This window comes from Syngnathus typhle, linkage group LG4, assembly GCF_033458585.1.
Source record: "Syngnathus typhle isolate RoL2023-S1 ecotype Sweden linkage group LG4, RoL_Styp_1.0, whole genome shotgun sequence".
Taxonomy (NCBI): Eukaryota; Metazoa; Chordata; class Actinopteri; order Syngnathiformes; family Syngnathidae; genus Syngnathus; species Syngnathus typhle.
In genome coordinates, this window is record NC_083741.1 from 2,586,653 (window position 1) to 2,602,500 (window position 15,848).

Here is a 15,848-nt window from a genome sequence, read left to right on the forward strand (position 1 = left end):
TCTAATTTTATTGAACAAACCTCCGAATGATCACAGAATTTTAAAAAAATAAAAAACTTAAAATGCACTGTTCCACATTATTACGCACAACAGAGTTTTATAACATTTTATAGGTTTTTATGAACTGAAATGCCCATCTTAAGAATTTACAGCATTAGGAGGTCATATTTACTGAAATCAAAAGCTATTTCAAAGAAAAGACAAACAAGTTACATTTTAACATAGGACCCTTTATTTCAATAAAAAACAAAGTTACATTTTAACATAGGACCCTTTGTTCAACAGCAGCTTCACGATTCTTCCATCCACTGAACTTGTGAGTTTTTGTACAGTTTCTGGTTGAATTTCTTGGCAGGATCTAAGAATAGCCTGCCAGAGCTGCTCTTTGGAATTGAACTGCCTCCCACCTTCGTAGATTTTCTGCTTGACGATGCTCCACAAGTTTTCAATAGGATTGAGGTCAGGGGAGCATGGGGGCCACACCATCAGTTTCTCTCCCTTTATTCCCATAGATGCCAAAGACGTTGACGTATTTCTTGCAGCATGAGATGGTGCATTGTCATGCATGAAGATGATCTTTTGACGGAAAGCACGGTTCTTCCTGTTGTACCATGGACAGAAGTGTTGAGTCAGAAATTCCACGTAGTTAACAGACGTAATTTTGACGCCTTCAGGGACCCTAAAGGGGCCAAGCAGCTCTCTCCCCATGATTCCGGCCCAAAACATCACTCCGCCACCTCCCTGCTGACGCCGCAGCCTTGTTGGGCTATCGTGGCCGTCCACCAACCATCCACGACTCCATCCATCTGTAAAGTCAAGTCAAATCAAGTTTATTTGTATAGCCCTAAATCACAAGCAGTCTCAAAGGGCTTCACATAGACAGAAATTGACAATTATTCTCAAAGCATCCCCTGAGCTCTCAAAAGTGCAAGGAAAAACTTAAAAAACCCTACCTGGCCCATCCAAGGTTGCACGGCACTCGTCGGTGAACAGGACTGTCTGAAAATTTGTCTTCATGTAAGTCTGGGCCCACTGCAGCCGTTTCTGCTTGTTCGCGTTGTTCAGGGGTGGCCGAATGGAGGGTTTCCGCACAACTGCAAGCCTCTGGAGGATCCTGCACCTCGTCGTTCGTGGGACTTCACTGGCACCAGCAGCGTCGAATATTTGTTTGCTCGTCTTTAGTGGCATGCTTGCAGCCGCCCTCTTGATTCGATTTGTTTGTCTTGCAGAAACCTTCCTTGTCGTGCCTTTGTCTGCACGAACGCGCGTTTGCTCCGAATCAGCGACGAATTTCTTCAAAGTTCGATGGTCGCGCTTAAGCTTTCGTGCAATATCAAATGTCTGCATACCTTGTCCAAGGCATCGAACGATTTCACGCTTCTCGACAGCAGAGAGATCCTTTTTCCTCCCCATGGTTGAACGAAATGGCCGAACGCTTAAAAACGCGGAACTTAAATAGACTTGTTAATTACTACAATTGCGCTCACCTGGCAGACTACCATGGACTGTACCATGACTGAGGGTGATTTCAGTACTTGAAAAACAAAAAATGTAATCTTTATGACACTTAAATACATTTTGCATAATAATTTGGAACACGGGACCGTGTTCCAAATTATTATGCAAAGGATATTTATCTCAGATTTTCCTAAATAGCTTCCTTGAAATGTTACCCGGCTTTTGAGCTCTCCTGCCCGGCGTGGGTTTGCGTCAGCGCCCGGTAACATTATGGAAGCTAAAAGAAAGAAAAAAGAAACAAATCTAAGTGCGATTGCTGGTGTCTAAATACATTTTGCATAATAATTTGGAACACGGGACCGTGTTCCAAATTATTATGCAAGTGATATTTATCTCAGATTTTCCTAAATAGCTTTACTCGTCGTGCCGACCGGAGGGAGGCCACTCCCCGCCGCAGCTGAACAGTCATCCCGGCCTAGTGGAGGTCTGCGCAGGGGGGGTCTTCCTTGAAATCTTAGCCGCCTTCCGAGCTCTCCTGCCGGGCGTGGGTTTGCGTCAGCGGCCGGTGTCATTTACTCGTCGTGCCGACCGGAGGGAGGCCACTCCCCGCCGCAGCTGAACAGTCATCCCGGCCTAGTGGAGGTCTGCGCAGGGGGGGTCTTCCTTGAAATCTTAGCCGCCTTCCGAGCTCTCCTGCCGGGCGTGGGTTTGCGTCAGCGGCCGGTGTCATTTACTCGTCGTGCCGACCGGAGGGAGGCCACTCCCCGCCACAGCTGAACAGTCATCCCGGCCTAGTGGAGGTCTGCGCAGGGGGGGTCTTCCTTGAAATCTTAGCCGCCTTCCGAGCTCTCCTGCCGGGCGTGGGTTTGCGTCAGCGGCCGGTGTCATTTACTCGTCGTGCCGACCGGAGGGAGGCCACTCCCCGCCACAGCTGAACAGTCATCCCGGCCTAGTGGAGGTCTGCGCAGGGGGGGTCTTCCTTGAAATCTTAGCCGCCTTCCGAGCTCTCCTGCCGGGCGTGGGTTTGCGTCAGCGGCCGGTGTCATTTACTCGTCGTGCCGACCGGAGGGAGGCCACTCCCCGCCACAGCTGAACAGTCATCCCGGCCTAGTGGAGGTCTGCGCAGGGGGGGTCTTCCTTGAAATCTTAGCCGCCTTCCGAGCTCTCCTGCCGGGCGTGGGTTTGCGTCAGCGGCCGGTGTCATTTACTCGTCGTGCCGACCGGAGGGAGGCCACTCCCCGCCGCAGCTGAACAGTCATCCCGGCCTAGTGGAGGTCTGCGCAGGGGGGGTCTTCCTTGAAATCTTAGCCGCCTTCCGAGCTCTCCTGCCGGGCGTGGGTTTGCGTCAGCGGCCGGTGTCATTTACTCGTCGTGCCGACCGGAGGGAGGCCACTCCCCGCCGCAGCTGAACAGTCATCCCGGCCTAGTGGAGGTCTGCGCAGGGGGGGTCTTCCTTGAAATCTTAGCCGCCTTCCGAGCTCTCCTGCCGGGCGTGGGTTTGCGTCAGCGGCCGGTGTCATTTACTCGTCGTGCCGACCGGAGGGAGGCCACTCCCCGCCGCAGCTGAACAGTCATCCCGGCCTAGTGGAGGTCTGCGCAGGGGGGGTCTTCCTTGAAATCTTAGCCGCCTTCCGAGCTCTCCTGCCGGGCGTGGGTTTGCGTCAGCGGCCGGTGTCATTTACTCGTCGTGCCGACCGGAGGGAGGCCACTCCCCGCTACAGCTGAACAGTCATCCCGGCCTAGTGGAGGTCTGCGCAGGGGGGGTCTTCCTTGAAATCTTAGCCGCCTTCCGAGCTCTCCTGCCGGGCGTGGGTTTGCGTCAGCGGCCGGTGTCATTTACTCGTCGTGCCGACCGGAGGGAGGCCACTCCCCGCCACAGCTGAACAGTCATCCCGGCCTAGTGGAGGTCTGCGCAGGGGGGGTCTTCCTTGAAATCTTAGCCGCCTTCCGAGCTCTCCTGCCGGGCGTGGGTTTGCGTCAGCGGCCGGTGTCATTTACTCGTCGTGCCGACCGGAGGGAGGCCACTCCCCGCTACAGCTGAACAGTCATCCCGGCCTAGTGGAGGTCTGCGCAGGGGGGGTCTTCCTTGAAATCTTAGCCGCCTTCCGAGCTCTCCTGCCGGGCGTGGGTTTGCGTCAGCGGCCGGTGTCATTTACTCGTCGTGCCGACCGGAGGGAGGCCACTCCCCGCCACAGCTGAACAGTCATCCCGGCCTAGTGGAGGTCTGCGCAGGGGGGGTCTTCCTTGAAATCTTAGCCGCCTTCCGAGCTCTCCTGCCGGGCGTGGGTTTGCGTCAGCGGCCGGTGTCATTTACTCGTCGTGCCGACCGGAGGGAGGCCACTCCCCGCCACAGCTGAACAGTCATCCCGGCCTAGTGGAGGTCTGCGCAGGGGGGGTCTTCCTTGAAATCTTAGCCGCCTTCCGAGCTCTCCTGCCGGGCGTGGGTTTGCGTCAGCGGCCGGTGTCATTTACTCGTCGTGCCGACCGGAGGGAGGCCACTCCCCGCCACAGCTGAACAGTCATCCCGGCCTAGTGGAGGTCTGCGCAGGGGGGGTCTTCCTTGAAATCTTAGCCGCCTTCCGAGCTCTCCTGCCGGGCGTGGGTTTGCGTCAGCGGCCGGTGTCATTTACTCGTCGTGCCGACCGGAGGGAGGCCACTCCCCGCCACAGCTGAACAGTCATCCCGGCCTAGTGGAGGTCTGCGCAGGGGGGGTCTTCCTTGAAATCTTAGCCGCCTTCCGAGCTCTCCTGCCGGGCGTGGGTTTGCGTCAGCGGCCGGTGTCATTTACTCGTCGTGTCCACCGGAGGGAGGCCACTCCCCGCCGCAGCTGCAGCGGCAGCTTTGAAACGTCATCCCGGCCCCCTGGAACTGTGCGCGGGGGGGGCGATGCGTCCCGTGCGAGGTACCAGGTCGCGCTGCGCCGTCTGCCTGGCCGCTTTGGGCCCGCTGGAAGTCTATTAAAGCTCCGCGATCTCCGCCTCGGTGCTTAAAAAGCGTCCATCCGCTCTCCTGGAGCTTCTTTCGGTCATCTCGTCCGCGTGCACGGCCTGCCGGTGGCACCGGCTGGAGCTCCGCAAAAAGCTCCATTTCTGTTAAAAATGCTTAGCCGCGTCCCTGGAAGCCCAATCGGGCGTAGAAAGTGAGGGGGAAGGCCCCCAAAGCACCGGCTGGAAGTCCCAAAAAAGCTCCATGATTGGTCAAAAATGCTTAGCCGCGTCCCTGGAAGCGTAATCGGGCGTAAAAAGTGAGGCGGACCGGCCCTGGAGCTCCGTGTGGAGGTCCTCAAAAAGCTCCATAACGTGTTAAAAATGCTTAGCCGCGTCCCTGGAAGCGTAATCGGGCGTAAAATGTTAGGCGGAACGCCCCTGGAGAAAAAAAAATCCGCTCCTGGTACCTAAAATTTTCTCCAGCGGCGGGCTCGGAGTCTCATCTTTCTCCTGGCCGAGAAAAGAGCACTTTCCCCCGGACACCGAACCAGTCAACGTCCCCCTCCTGAGTGGACAAAAAAAATCCACTCCTGGTACCTAAGATTTTCTCCAGCGGCGGGCTTGGGACGAAAATGAATCTTCCTCCCGAAATTAAACCACTATAGGCGGACGCCAGCCCCAAGCACCAGCCCGCATAATAATTTGGAACACGGCACCGTGTTCCAAATTATTATGCAAATCTAATCGGGCGTAAAAAGTGAGGCGGACCGGCCCTGGAGCTCCGTGTGGAGGTCCTCAAAAAGCTCCATAACGTGTTAAAAATGCTTAGCCGCGTCCCTGGAAGCGTAATCGGGCGTAAAAAGTGAGGCGGACCGGCCCTGGAGCTCCGTGTGGAGGTCCTCAAAAAGCTCCATTTCTGTTAAAAATGCTTAGCCGCGTCCCTGGAAGCCCAATCGGGCGTAGAAAGTGAGGGGGAAGGCCCCCAAAGCACCGGCTGGAAGTCCCAAAAAAGCTCCATGATTGGTCAATAATGCTTAGCCGCCTCCCTGGAAGCCTAATCGGGCATAAAAAGCTAGGCGGAACGGCCCCAAAGCTCCACACGGAAGTCCCAAAAAAGCTCCATGATTGGTCAATAATGCTTAGCCGCCTCCCTGGAAGCCTAATCGGGCATAAAAAGTTAGGCGGAACGGCCCCAAAGCTCCACACGGAAGTCCCAAAAAAGCTCCATGATTGGTCAATAATGCTTAGCCGCCTCCCTGGAAGCCTAATCGGGCATAAAAAGTTAGGCGGAACGGCCCCAAAGCTCCACACGGAAGTCCCAAAAAAGCTCCATGATTGGTCAATAATGCTTAGCCGCCTCCCTGGAAGCCTAATCGGGCATAAAAAGCTAGGCGGAACGGCCCCAAAGCTCCACACGGAAGTCCCAAAAAAGCTCCATGATTGGTCAATAATGCTTAGCCGCCTCCCTGGAAGCCTAATCGGGCATAAAAAGTTAGGCGGAACGGCCCCAAAGCTCCACACGGAAGTCCCAAAAAAGCTCCATGATTGGTCAATAATGCTTAGCCGCCTCCCTGGAAGCCTAATCGGGCATAAAAAGCTAGGCGGAACGGCCCCAAAGCTCCACACGGAAGTCCCAAAAAAGCTCCATGATTGGTCAATAATGCTTAGCCGCCTCCCTGGAAGCCTAATCGGGCATAAAAAGTTAGGCGGAACGGCCCCAAAGCTCCACACGGAAGTCCCAAAAAAGCTCCATGATTGGTCAATAATGCTTAGCCGCCTCCCTGGAAGCCTAATCGGGCATAAAAAGCTAGGCGGAACGGCCCCAAAGCTCCACACGGAAGTCCCAAAAAAGCTCCATGATTGGTCAATAATGCTTAGCCGCCTCCCTGGAAGCCTAATCGGGCATAAAAAGTTAGGCGGAACGGCTCCAAAGCTCCACACGGAAGTCCCAAAAAAGCTCCATGATTGGTCAATAATGCTTAGCCGCCTCCCTGGAAGCCTAATCGGGCATAAAAAGTTAGGCGGAACGGCCCCAAAGCTCCACACGGAAGTCCCAAAAAAGCTCCATGATTGGTCAATAATGCTTAGCCGCCTCCCTGGAAGCCTAATCGGGCATAAAAAGTTAGGCGGAACGGCCCCAAAGCTCCACACGGAAGTCCGAAAAAAGCTCAAAAATTTTCTAAGTGCCAACGGCTCATTCGCCGTAATGTGTCCGCTCCGCGCTGGTTCCCCGGTCGGCCGCGAATAGCGCAAAATCAGCCTCACGGAAGTTCGAAAAAAGCTCAAAAATTTTCTAAGTGCCAACGGCTCATTCGCCGTAATGTGTCCGCTCCGCGCTGGTTCCCCGGTCGGCCGCGAATAGCGCAAAATCAGCCTCACGGAAGTTCGAAAAAAGCTCAAAAATTTTCTAAGTGCCAACGGCTCATTCGCCGTAATGTGTCCGCTCCGCGCTGGTTCCCCGGTCGGCCGCGAATAGCGCAAAATCAGCCTCACGGAAGTTCGAAAAAAGCTCAAAAATTTTCTAAGTGCCAACGGCTCATTCGCCGTAATGTGTCCGCTCCGCGCTGGTTCCCCGGTCGGCCGCGAATAGCGCAAAAATCAGCCTAAGTGCAGTACCAACCTTGGCGTGTTGGTGCGCCAGAGTACGATGAGTTGGTCCCCCTAGTCACTGTACTCATTACCTTTACCCCCTAATCGCAAAATATAGTCAGAACGTATATGCAGAAGACTATTTTTTTCTTTTTTAAAATTTTCTAAGTGCCAGCGGATGCTGGCACACGAACTGTCCGAGCTACGACGGTTCTCCGGTCGGACAGCGAGGGTGAAAAAGCGGTCCTAAAATCACCGAGGGCTGCCGCACAAGTTGTCCGAGTGGCGACGGTTCCCCGGTCGGCCACGAATGTCGAAAATTCGGCCTCTCCACCACGGAGGTCGGTGAGAATTTCAGAATATTTTCTAAGTGCGAGCGTGGGCTGCCGCACAACTTGTCCGAGTGGCGACGGTTCCCCGGTCGGATCCGAATGTCGAAAATCCGGCCTCTCCACCACGGAGGTCGGTGAGAATTTCAGAATATTTTCTAAGTGCCAGCGTGGGCTGCCGCACAAGCTGTCCGAATTGCGACGGTTCTCCTTTCGGACCCGAATCGCAAAAATTCGGCCTCTCCACCACGGAAGTCGGTGAGAATTTCAGAATATTTTCTAAGTGCCAGCGTGGGCTGCCGCACAAGCTGTCCGCTTTGTCTGGTTCCCTCGGTCGGCCACGAATGGCGAAAAATCAGCCTCTCCTTCTGGAGCTCGCGCCAACTTTGGCAAATATTTTCTAAGTGCCAACGGCTCTTGCGCCGTAATGTGTCCGCTTTGTCTGGTTCCCTCGGTCGGCCACAAACAGCGAAAAATCAGCCTCTCCTTCTGGAGCTCGCGCCAACTTTGGCGAATATTTTCTAAGTGCCAACGGCTCTTGCGCCGTAATGTGTCCGCTTTGTCTGGTTCCCTCGGTCGGCCACGAATGGCGAAAAATCAGCCTCTCCTTCTGGAGCTCGCGCCAACTTTGGCAAATATTTTCTAAGTGCCAACGGCTCTTGCGCCGTAATGTGTCCGCTTTGTCTGGTTCCCTCGGTCGGCCACAAACAGCGAAAAATCAGCCTCTCCTTCTGGAGCTCGCGCCAACTTTGGCGAATATTTTCTAAGTGCCAACGGCTCTTGCGCCGTAATGTGTCCGCTTTGTCTGGTTCCCTCGGTCGGCCACGAACGGCGAAAAATCAGCCTCTCCTTCTGGAGCTCGCACCAACTTTGGCGAATATTTTCTAAGTGCCAACGGCTCTTGCGCCGTAATGTGTCCGCTTTGTCTGGTTCCCTCGGTCGGCCACGAACGGCGAAAAATCAGCCTCTCCTTCTGGAGCTCGCGCCAACTTTGGCGAATATTTTCTAAGTGCCAACGGCTCTTGCGCCGTAATGTGTCCGCTTTGCCTGGTTCCCTCGGTCGGCCACGAACGGCGAAAAATCAGCCTCTCCTTCTGGAGCTCGCGCCAACTTTGGCGAATATTTTCTAAGTGCCAACGGCTCTTGCGCCGTAATGTGTCCGCTTTGCCTGGTTCCCTCGGTCGGCCACGAACGGCGAAAAATCAGCCTCTCCTTCTGGAGCTCGCGCCAACTTTGGCGAATATTTTCTAAGTGCCAACGGCTCTTGCGCCGTAATGTGTCCGCTTTGCCTGGTTCCCTCGGTCGGCCACGAACGGCGAAAAATCAGCCTCTCCTTCTGGAGCTCGCGCCAACTTTGGCAAAAATATTCTAAGTGCCAACGGCTCTTGCGCCGTAATGTGTCCGCTTTGTCTGGTTCCCTCGGTCGGCCACAAACGGCGAAAAATCAGCCTCTCCTTCTGGAGCTCGCGCCAACTTTGGCGAATATTTTCTAAGTGCCAACGGCTCTTGCGCCGTAATGTGTCCGCTTTGCCTGGTTCCCTCGGTCGGCCACGAACGGCGAAAAATCAGCCTCTCCTTCTGGAGCTCGCGCCAACTTTGGCGAATATTTTCTAAGTGCCAACGGCTCTTGCGCCGTAATGTGTCCGCTTTGCCTGGTTCCCTCGGTCGGCCACGAACGGCGAAAAATCAGCCTCTCCTTCTGGAGCTCGCGCCAACTTTGGCGAATATTTTCTAAGTGCCAACGGCTCTTGCGCCGTAATGTGTCCGCTTTGCCTGGTTCCCTCGGTCGGCCACGAACGGCGAAAAATCAGCCTCTCCTTCTGGAGCTCGCGCCAACTTTGGCAAAAATATTCTAAGTGCCAACGGCTCTTGCGCCGTAATGTGTCCACTTTGTCTGGTTCCCTCGGTCGGCCACAAACGGCGAAAAATCAGCCTCTCCTTCTGGAGCTCGCGCCAACTTTGGCGAATATTTTCTAAGTGCCAACGGCTCTTGCGCCGTAAAGTGTCCGCTTTGCCTGGTTCCCTCGGTCGGCCACAAACGGCGAAAAATCAGCCTCTCATTCTGGAGCTCGTGCCAACTTTGGCGAATATTTTCTAAGTGCCAACGGCTCTTGCGCCGTAATGTGTCCGCTTTGCCTGGTTCCCTCGGTCGGCCACAAACGGCGAAAAATCAGCCTCTCCTTCTGGAGCTCGCGCCAACTTTGGCGAATATTTTCTAAGTGCCAACGGCTCTTGCGCCGTAATGTGTCCGCTTTGCCTGGTTCCCTCGGTCGGCCACGAACGGCGAAAAATCAGCCTCTCCTTCTGGAGCTCGCGCCAACTTTGGCGAATATTTTCTAAGTGCCAACGGCTCTTGCGCCGTAATGTGTCCGCTTTGCCTGGTTCCCTCGGTCGGCCACGAACGGCGAAAAATCAGCCTCTCCTTCTGGAGCTCGCGCCAACTTTGGCGAATATTTTCTAAGTGCCAACGGCTCTTGCGCCGTAATGTGTCCGCTTTGCCTGGTTCCCTCGGTCGGCCACGAACGGCGAAAAATCAGCCTCTCCTTCTGGAGCTCGCGCCAACTTTGGCAAAAATATTCTAAGTGCCAACGGCTCTTGCGCCGTAATGTGTCCGCTTTGTCTGGTTCCCTCGGTCGGCCACAAACGGCGAAAAATCAGCCTCTCCTTCTGGAGCTCGCGCCAACTTTGGCGAATATTTTCTAAGTGCCAACGGCTCTTGCGCCGTAAAGTGTCCGCTTTGCCTGGTTCCCTCGGTCGGCCACAAATAGCGAAAAATCAGCCTCTCCTTCTGGAGCTCGCCTAAGTGCCAACGGCTCTTGCGCCGTAATGTGTCCGCTTTGTCTGGTTCCCTCGGTCGGCCACAAACGGCGAAAAATCAGCCTCTCCTTCTGGAGCTCGCGCCAACTTTGGCGAATATTTTCTAAGTGCCAACGGCTCTTGCGCCGTAAAGTGTCCGCTTTGCCTGGTTCCCTCGGTCGGCCACAAATAGCGAAAAATCAGCCTCTCCTTCTGGAGCTCGCCTAAGTGCCAACGGCTCTTGCGCCGTAATGTGTCCGCTTTGTCTGGTTCCCTCGGTCGGCCACAAACGGCGAAAAATCAGCCTCTCCTTCTGGAGCTCGCGCCAACTTTGGCGAATATTTTCTAAGTGCCAACGGCTCTTGCGCCGTAAAGTGTCCGCTTTGCCTGGTTCCCTCGGTCGGCCACAAATAGCGAAAAATCAGCCTCTCCTTCTGGAGCTCGCCTAAGTGCCAACGGCTCTTGCGCCGTAATGTGTCCGCTTTGTCTGGTTCCCTCGGTCGGCCACAAACGGCGAAAAATCAGCCTCTCCTTCTGGAGCTCGCGCCAACTTTGGCGAATATTTTCTAAGTGCCAACGGCTCTTGCGCCGTAAAGTGTCCGCTTTGCCTGGTTCCCTCGGTCGGCCACAAATAGCGAAAAATCAGCCTCTCCTTCTGGAGCTCGCCTAAGTGCCAACGGCTCTTGCGCCGTAATGTGTCCGCTTTGTCTGGTTCCCTCGGTCGGCCACAAACGGCGAAAAATCAGCCTCTCCTTCTGGAGCTCGTGCCAACTTTGGCGAATATTTTCTAAGTGCCAACGGCTCTTGCGCCGTAAAGTGTCCGCTTTGCCTGGTTCCCTCGGTCGGCCACAAATAGCGAAAAATCAGCCTCTCCTTCTGGAGCTCGCCTAAGTGCCAACGGCTCTTGCGCCGTAATGTGTCCGCTTTGTCTGGTTCCCTCGGTCGGCCACAAACGGCGAAAAATCAGCCTCTCATTCTGGAGCTCGTGCCAACTTTGGCGAATATTTTATAAGTGCCAACGGCTCTTGCGCCGTAATGTGTCCGCTTTGCCTGGTTCCCTCGGTCGGCCACAAATAGCGAAAAAATCAGCCTCTCCTTCTGGAGCTCGCCTAAGTGCCAACGGCTCTTGCGCCGTAATGTGTCCGCTTTGCCTGGTTCCCTCGGTCGGCCACAAACGGCGAAAAATCAGCCTCTCATTCTGGAGCTCGTGCCAACTTTGGCGAATATTTTCTAAGTGCCAACGGCTCTTGCGCCGTAATGTGTCCGCTTTGCCTGGTTCCCTCGGTCGGCCACAAATAGCGAAAAAATCAGCCTCTCCTTCTGGAGCTCGCCTAAGTGCCAACGGCTCTTGCGCCGTAATGTGTCCGCTTTGTCTGGTTCCCTCGGTCGGCCACAAACGGCGAAAAATCAGCCTCTCATTCTGGAGCTCGTGCCAACTTTGGCGAATATTTTCTAAGTGCCAACGGCTCTTGCGCCGTAATGTGTCCGCTTTGCCTGGTTCCCTCGGTCGGCCACAAATAGCGAAAAAATCAGCCTCTCCTTCTGGAGCTCGCCTAAGTGCCAACGGCTCTTGCGCCGTAATGTGTCCGCTTTGCCTGGTTCCCTCGGTCGGCCACAAACGGCGAAAAATCAGCCTCTCATTCTGGAGCTCGTGCCAACTTTGGCGAATATTTTCTAAGTGCCAACGGCTCTTGCGCCGTAATGTGTCCGCTTTGCCTGGTTCCCTCGGTCGGCCACGAACGGCGAAAAATCAGCCTCTCCTTCTGGAGCTCGCCTAAGTGCCAACGGCTCTTGCGCCGTAATGTGTCCGCTTTGCCTGGTTCCCTCGGTCGGCCACAAATAGCGAAAAACCAGCCTCTCCTTCTGGAGCTCGCCTAAGTGCCAACGGCTCTTGCGCCGTAATGTGTCCGCTTTGCCTGGTTCCCTCGGTCGGCCACAAACGGCGAAAAATCAGCCTCTCCTTCTGGAGCTCGCCTAAGTGCCAACGGCTCTTGCGCCGTAATGTGTCCGCTTTGCCTGGTTCCCTCGGTCGGCCACAAATAGCGAAAAATCAGCCTCTCCTTCTGGAGCTCGCCTAAGTGCCAACGGCTCTTGCGCCGTAATGTGTCCGCTTTGCCTGGTTCCCTCGGTCGGCCACAAATAGCGAAAAATCAGCCTCTCCTTCTGGAGCTCGCCTAAGTGCCAACGGCTCTTGCGCCGTAATGTGTCCGCTTTGCCTGGTTCCCTCGGTCGGCCACAAACGGCGAAAAATCAGCCTCTCCTTCTGGAGCTCGCCTAAGTGCCAACGGCTCTTGCGCCGTAATGTGTCCGCTTTGCCTGGTTCCCTCGGTCGGCCACAAATAGCGAAAAATCAGCCTCTCCTTCTGGAGCTCGCCTAAGTGCCAACGGCTCTTGCGCCGTAATGTGTCCGCTTTGCCTGGTTCCCTCGGTCGGCCACAAACGGCGAAAAATCAGCCTCTCCTTCTGGAGCTCGCCTAAGTGCCAACGGCTCTTGCGCCGTAATGTGTCCGCTTTGCCTGGTTCCCTCGGTCGGCCACAAATAGCGAAAAATCAGCCTCTCCTTCTGGAGCTCGCCTAAGTGCCAACGGCTCTTGCGCCGTAATGTGTCCGCTTTGCCTGGTTCCCTCGGTCGGCCACAAATAGCGAAAAATCAGCCTCTCCTTCTGGAGCTCGCCTAAGTGCCAACGGCTCTTGCGCCGTAATGTGTCCGCTTTGCCTGGTTCCCTCGGTCGGCCACAAATAGCGAAAAATCAGCCTCTCCTTCTGGAGCTCGCCTAAGTGCCAACGGCTCTTGCGCCGTAATGTGTCCGCTTTGCCTGGTTCCCTCGGTCGGCCACAAACGGCGAAAAATCAGCCTCTCCTTCTGGAGCTCGCCTAAGTGCCAACGGCTCTTGCGCCGTAATGTGTCCGCTTTGCCTGGTTCCCTCGGTCGGCCACAAATAGCGAAAAATCAGCCTCTCCTTCTGGAGCTCGCCTAAGTGCCAACGGCTCTTGCGCCGTAATGTGTCCGCTTTGCCTGGTTCCCTCGGTCGGCCACAAACGGCGAAAAATCAGCCTCTCCTTCTGGAGCTCGCGCCAACTTTGGCGAATATTTTCTAAGTGCCAACGGCTCTTGCGCCGTAAAGTGTCCGCTTTGTCTGGTTCCCTCGGTCGGCCACAAATAGCGAAAAATCAGCCTCTCCTTCTGGAGCTCGCGCAAGTGCCAACGGCTCTTGCGCCGTAAAGTGTCCGCTTTGTCTGGTTCCCTCGGTCGGCCACAAATAGCGAAAAATCAGCCTCTCCTTCTGGAGCTCGTGCCAACTTTGGCGAATATTTTCTAAGTGCCAACGGCTCTTGCGCCGTAATGTGTCCGCTTTGTCTGGTTCCCTCGGTCGGCCACAAATAGCGAAAAATCAGCCTCTCCTTCTGGAGCTCGTGCCAACTTTGGCGAATATTTTCTAAGTGCCAACGGCTCTTGCGCCGTAAAGTGTCCGCTTTGCCTGGTTCCCTCGGTCGGCCACAAATAGCGAAAAATCAGCCTCTCCTTCTGGAGCTCGCGCCAACTTTGTCAAAAAATTTCTAAGTGCCAACGGCTCTTGCGCCGTAAAGTGTCCGCTTTGCCTGGTTCCCTCGGTCGGCCACAAATAGCGAAAAATCAGCCTCTCCTTCTGGAGCTCGCGCCAACTTTGTCGAAAAATTTCTAAGTGCCAACGGCTCTTGCGCCGTAAAGTGTCCGCTTTGTCTGGTTCCCTCGGTCGGCCGCAAATAGCGAAAAATCAGCCTCTCGCCCGTCAGGTACCAGGCGTTGGGGTACCAGGGGTAAGTGCAGTACCAGCTTTGGTCTGTTGGTGCGCCAGAGTACGATGAGTTGGTCCCCCTAGTCACTGTACTCATTACCTTTACCCCCAAATCGCAAAATATAGTCAGAACGAGTGTGGGGAACACAAGTTTTGGCCCCGAGAACCAGGCGGCTGGTGTCTCTAGCGATGTGTTCCCCCCCAAAAAGTGTTCACATGCTCGGACAGCGAACCTAGGAGCTACCGCAAAGCACTCTGGAAGTGCAAGAGCGAAAAATTTTCTAAGTACAAAAACTCTCGAAAATTTTCAAAGTGTCACAGTGCTCGAAAATTTTCAAAGTGCTACATGCTTTCCATCCAAGGAAGGAATAGTGGAGGACCGGCCGCCTCCTTAAACACAAGCCGGCGGAACGACGGGGAGGACCGGCCGCCTCCTTAAACACAGGCCGGTGGAACGTTTGGCAGAATTCTTCTCGTGGAGGACCGGCCGCCTCCTTAAACACAAGCCGGCGGAACGACGGGGAGGACCGGCCGCCTCCTTAAACACAGGCCGGTGGAACGTTTGGCAGAATTCTTCTCGTGGAGGACCGGCCGCCTCCTTAAACACAGGCCGGTGGGAACGGTTGGCAGAATTGCGTGACGGCCGCCTGCTCCCGGCGTCCGCACGTGAACGAACACCCCCTCCCGGGGACGGCCGTCTGCTCCCGACCGCCGTCCTTCACCCCCTCACCTTCCGGACCCCCGTCTGCTCCCGGCGGGCCTCCGAGTACCCCCACCTTCTCCCGAACTGACCGACAGGCAATGAGACCCGCCTTGGTAGGGCCCCCACCGGCCCCGGCTCGCGCCGGCGTTGGGTGGACGGTTCCTCCCCACTTGCGGGTCGCTCTCCACGGAGGACCGGTCGCCTCACTAAACATAGGCCGGGCGAAAATCTGCGAATGTTATACATCCAAGGAGGGAGGACCGGCCGCCTCCTTAAACCACCGGCCGGGCGAAAATATGCGAATGTTATACATCCAAGGAGGGAGGACCGGTCGCCTCACTAAACATAGGCCGGGCGAAAATCTGCGAATGTTATACATCCAAGGAGGGAGGACCGGCCGCCTCCTTAAACCACCGGCCGGGCGAAAATCTGCGAATGTTATACATCCAAGAAAGGAAGGAAGGAGGGAACCGGCCGCCTCCTTAAACACAGGCCGGGCGAAAATCTGCGAATCTTATCCATCCAAGGACGGAGGACCGGCCGCCTCCTTAAACACAGGCCGGTAGGAACGGTTGGCAGAATCGCGTGACGGCCGCCTGCTCCCGGCGTCCGCACGTGAACGAACACCCCCTCCCGGGGACGGCCGTCTGCTCCCGGCCGCCGTCCTTCACCCCCCTCAGCTTCCGGACCCCCGTCTGCTCCCGGCGGGCCTCCGAGTACCCTCCCCTTCTCCCGAACTGACCGACTGGCACTCATGACCCGCCTTGGTAGGGCCCCCACCGGCCCCGGCTCGCGCCGGCGTTGGGTGGACGGTTCCTCCCCACTTGCGGGTCGCACTCTAGCGCCTCGGCCGCCGCGAGAGCGTGCGCTACGCGCCGCCCCCGCAGGCCTTGGCGCGACCGAACGGCAGCGAGACCGAGACGCCCCGAATCCCCCACCTAGAGGAAATCAACGGAGGCCGAGCGCGCGATCCGATTGCGGCACGCCGCGTGGGTGTCCGCCGGCCGCGCCGGTCTACCGCGAATGCTGTTTCTCAAACCCTTGCCTAACCAGACGGCACCGCGGGATGTGTTGTCGCAACTCTGCTCGACTATCCGAATAGCCTTTCCCGACTACCGCGTTGCGGGAGGCGTCTTTCGTGCCGCCGGTGGCGTATGACCTTCCGCGAGAGGCGTGCGGGCTCGGGGGGGCCGCAACGACCGAGTCTGACTCGGACGGGGCGCAGCTTCCCTCCCGGTCGCAGCAATAAGCGCCGAACGCAGCGTTGGTC

General features: G+C 56.0%; 1 long non-coding RNA gene across 1 annotated transcript; it reads right to left on the reverse strand.

The window, feature by feature from the left end:
• Window positions 1-276: 276 nt before the first annotated feature.
• On the reverse strand, window positions 277-1,922 carry LOC133153105 (uncharacterized). Its single transcript, XR_009714251.1, has 3 exons — window positions 1,350-1,922; window positions 954-1,253; window positions 277-806 (listed from the first exon to the last, which is right to left on the reverse strand). It is a non-coding gene; the product is annotated as an uncharacterized LOC133153105 (long non-coding RNA).
• Between the last annotated feature and the right edge of the window lie 13,926 nt (window positions 1,923-15,848).